Source organism: Melopsittacus undulatus, chromosome 2 (genome assembly GCF_012275295.1).
Source record: "Melopsittacus undulatus isolate bMelUnd1 chromosome 2, bMelUnd1.mat.Z, whole genome shotgun sequence".
Lineage (NCBI taxonomy): Eukaryota > Metazoa > Chordata > Aves > Psittaciformes > Psittaculidae > Melopsittacus > Melopsittacus undulatus.
In genome coordinates, this window is record NC_047528.1 from 51,632,008 (window position 1) to 51,636,927 (window position 4,920).

A 4,920-nucleotide genomic window follows, 5' to 3' on the forward strand; every position below is an offset into this window, starting at 1 on the left:
GTAGCCTGCTGGCCACCCTGAGGGAACAGGAGCACAGCATTAATGAAGTCGGTGTTGACAACACAGGTCTCCCAGGCTGATCTCACCCAAGGCCACTGCCTGCTCTACAGCAGAGGGACTGCCTTTGCTGAGATAGGACCACCTCCCTGCCTCCCTGTCCTTCTGAAAAGGGCCCTTGTTGGAGCAAGCCCCAACAGCTGTGGAAGTGCTTCCCAGAGACAAAAGCTTTTTGGTGCCTCTCTATATCCCCCAGATCTAAACCGCACAGCAGCAGAATGTGGCTTGCAGGAGCCATGGTTATTTCAGGCAGGCCAGTGCTTTGCATTGGAGTCCCAGCCGGTGGCAGTCCCTGCTGGCTGCTGCCACACTTACTGTCTCAGAGCTGCCAGCCTCTCCTGCCTGCTGGTCTTCTCCATGGCATCCATCCACTCCTCGAACAAGTCAACGTCGAGGAGCTTGGAGGGGATCTTCCGGAGGAGGTCCTGCAGTGCCAAGGGCTCCGCGTGAGGCTTTGGGCACTGCCCCCAGGAGCAGCCGCAGCATCCCCAGCCCTCTGGCTCGTGAGCAGGCAGCTGGGTTTGTGCTTGTGCTCCCGCAGGTGCCCATCAGCAGCAAGAGAGCCCAGAGCTGCAGGGCTCTGGGTCAGCAGGGCTCACCTTCAGGAGGACAGCCAGCAGCAGCACGGGCTGGGTTTCCAGCTGAACTGGAAGCCCGCTGTCCAGGGCCTCCCTGAGCTCCCGGCAGGCGCGCTGGCTGGCTGCCAGCCGGAAGATCCCCTCGGTGGATGGGCCATGTTCATGGAGCAGAGCCAGCAGGTCCTGAGGGCACAGAGGAGGAGAGATGCTGGGCTGGAGACAGGCCCTGAGGTAGGTGCTGGGGACAGCCTGTCTGTGGAGGAGCTTTCAGGATGGGATGGGATGGGGACCCCGCAGCCAGGCTGGCTTACCTGGATGGGCTGAGGCAGCAATCCGTCCTGGCTGCAGAGATCTGCCAGGGGCCGGCCAAACAGAGCTCCTGCAGCCGCAGAGCCCGATGGCCCTGGTGCCTCTGGCACAGCCATGTTCCCTGGCAATGCCAGCTCGGGCTCATAGTGCTCACTGGGGTCAGGGTCATCCCTGCAGGGCAGACAGCATTGGGCATGAGCAAGACGGCTGCTGCAAGGTCTTGCTGTGCCGGCGCGTCCCCGAGCTGTTGGGGTACTCACCTGGACCCGCAGCAGCAGAGCCACTGCCCCATCCTGAGCAGGATGAGAAAAGACGCACGTGTAATAATCTGCTAGGATAGCAGTGAGACGGGAGCGCTCCTCCTCAAAAACAAGAGGTTGGCACCCCCAGTGCCGCTGGTGCTGCTGCTCGCAGCACCGTACCTGCAGGCACTGGAGCCGTTGCCGGGCCAGCAGCGTGTTAGTAGGGAACACCATGGTGACCTCGGTTCTAGCACCTGGGGGCTCAGATGGGGCGGAGCCCTGTGGGGCTCTCCCCAGGGTGCCCATGTGCAGCTCCGGACCCAAAGACTGATCCCTTACAAATGCAGTGTCCACCAATGGAAAGTCATGGCTCCTGCAGCCATGGTCTTCTGACTCACAGGACCTGGGACCCTCAGGTCTACCATGCACACTGAAGACTGAGGCAATGCTAAAGCATTAAATGCCTCTGTCTGTTCTTCATCCCCACTTTTCAGTGGCCATCTTCATAAAGTATCAGTCCAGTACTTTCCTTCGGCCTCCGGTTGTTATTAGCATACTTCAAAAAGCCTTTGGTTGTAGTCTGAGGGAACACTGACCAGTTTCATCTCTACTTGAGCTTTGGCCTTCCGTAGTGCCTCCCTCCATGTGTGATCCCCAGCTCAGTAGTCTTCCTGAGAATCATGACCTTGCTTCTAGAGAGCACCCAATTTCTGTTCCTGCCCCAGTCCCAGGAGGAGTTCCAAGCTGCTCTTCTGCTACGCCTGCTTCACTTCCATTGACACCATGTTATTTCAGTTTCTTTTCCTGAAATCCTGTCATGGGGTGCACATGCTGCTTTCTCCACGAGACCTCTGCTGGGGGGCACAGTGTCTATGGCAAGGTCTCCTGAGATGATTACGATTATGTCTCTTTCCATGTTGTTTTTCATAGAATGATGGGATAGTTAGGGTTGGAAAGGACCCTTTTTCTTCTTGAATACTCGAGATAGGGTCTAGGAGGTTGCCCTGAAGTGGTGTCACTAACCTGTACTATCATTTGAAAGGATTTTAGCAGCATGGGCTCTATGTGATCTTCTTTTAAAACTTCCTAAGGAGGAGAGCTTTCTAAACAGCCATTGTACTACCTCCTGCTACTTTTTGGTGCTTGGTGAATGAGATGAACTCTTGATAATTCGTACCCAACTTTTTTATACTCTAAATAAGTGAAAACTCTCCCTCACATGCTAAACACTGTGAAACATTGTGATCAAAGAAATTATGAACAAGTTAGCTTCCAACTTGCCTGACATTTGTTTTGAATTGTGCTGCTCTAATAGCATCCTCTAAATTATTCCTCCATCATTCAAGCTACAGGTAGTTATTGACACACACATTCCTTTTCCTTTTCTAGTCTGCTTCTTTATTTTTATCACGGTTGTCTAAATAGTTTGAATAGAATGTCACTCGTTTGTATCATTACTGGAAATACTAACTGTGTATCTGTCACACACTTCCCACACTAAGGGTGAAAAAGGATGGTTAAAGGAATAGTAACAACATACGGGTCTTCAGAAGTGCCTCATGCAGGACACAAATATAGTGCCTCTATGTAAGATCACTCCAGGGAGAGTTTTTCAGCCTCCCTTTTTCTCTGGTTTCCTTCTGCCCAGTTCTTCAAAGGGGAAGGTGCTGATGGTGTTTCAGAGTGATTAGTGAATAGGGCTATACTGTGGGCACAGGCAACGTTTCATCTTACTCTCTAGCTATATATCAACATTTATAAATAGATCATCTTGATACCTGTCATGGTTTGAGCGTGTTTTGAGGTTGTTTTTGTTCAAGGTTTTTTTCCAGCCAGGTGGAGGAGGGGAGGCCGGGAGGAAGGAGAGACAGGACACCTGACCCAGGCTAGCCCATGAGGTATTCCATACCATAGCACGTGATGCCCAGGATGGATACTGGGAAAGAGAAAGCTGGAGAGGTGGAGCTCTGGAGGAAAATGGAGGAGAGAGCACACGGTGCTCGGCCGGGCAGGGTGGAGTGAGTTATGGGTCGGTGGCTGGTGGGGTGTTGTATTCTTTTCACTTGCTGTTTGCAGTATCATGATTATTTGTAGTAGTAAATGGCAGTAGGGGTTTTGTGTTATGCCTTAGCTATTAAACCGTTCTTATCTCAATCCGTGGGGGCTACATTCTTTGGATTTTCCTTCCTAACTCTCCGGGAGTAGGGGGACTTGGTTTAAACCACGACAATACCTTTTCAAGACAGCCAGTGTTGTGGTGATTTTATTTGATTTGTGCTTCTTCAGAAAGGATAATTATGACAAATGTTTCAATTACCTATTGCCAGTGCTTTGGGAAAGGAAGAAGTCTGTAATTGCAATTAGCTCCTGTAGACAGCAGAACTTTAACTAAAACAAGGTGTGCTTTAGTGTTAACTGTTTCCTTTGCCGAAATCGCCACTCCCTGCAGTCTGACTTTTCTGTGGGTAAGAAGATGCTGAATGTTGGGCAGAGAATTTGGCCCAGGTGGGCACAATATCTGGACAATGGGTGACGGCACCACAGAAGTTACATAGGTTTGAACCATGAAGCTTACTTTGAACCATGAGCTTGTTCTCCAGACTGCAGTTTGTCTGAATGAAAGTCTGATTTTCCAGTTTGTTGGTTCTGTCCTTGATCTTCCCGAGGTCGTTCCTATCAGACAAAATCCTTGGCTGACTTCTTCAAGCCTGCTGCCTCACTCACTGCTAATGCTGTCGTCTTCCATTTTCCCCCCCTTCACTGGGGGACACACAACTCTCTCCAGCTTCCAGACTGACTTGGGAAAAATTCCCCAAGTCTTTTATCACTTCACAAGATGGTTCATTTTTCCAGGGAAAGATCACTCATTGCTATCCTACTTCAGTTAATTTTTTTCCCAGTGTGTTGCTTTTGGCCCCAGTCAGTCAGAATAGCAGAGAGAGCTCTTCACTTCAGCACTTTCTATTTATGTCTAGGTCTAATAGTGATGTGTAAATGAAATATTTGCTGATTGTTGAGTTATTCATATTTTCTGTGAGATTTCTGAGATCAACCTCCCTTTCATAAAGGAAGTGGAGGGGAAACTTCCTCTTTCTCTGTGATGTGGAATCTCCTTGTTCTACCAAGAGGCTCCTTGTTCCACCTTTTCCCTGTGTGTTGCTGTCAAAGCATTCCTGTGGGATCTGGGCAGAGTTAGTGTTACAGTGTGGTTTATTCCTTTACTCTTGGTTGACAAGCCTTAACTTGGATTTGATGAGAAGTCCAGTACAGTTTGTGGCTGTTCAAATGCAGGTGGCAGTGGTGTCAGGTGCCTGCAGGAAAGAAATCCTCTGCTTTGTTGGAGCAGCCGGTAAAACTATGGTATGACCACCTGTGTTGTGGCCTTGACAGGATTCTTAGCTGTATGTTGATTTGAGCCTGATTGCTGGAACTGTGATCAGACTTGTTTCTTTTTTGTATTCTGCCTTTTGAGAAGAAAGTGCAGTTTGCCGACTGTGTTTGTAGAGGAGGGGAGAAATGTTTCTAATGCTAATTTGTCTGTGTTTCATTATTGTAGACAGAGAGGTAAATGGATAGTTTTGTTTTGCCTGCCTACTTTTTTTCCTTGTTCGTTTTTCTTGTGGGTTTTTGGTTGGTTGTTTTTTGTTTTGCTTATGTTCAAACTTCTAAAGTAGAAGAAAGCTCTTGTCCGTTTTCTCTCCCGTTAAATTTACAACTGTTTCTTCAGTCGTGTC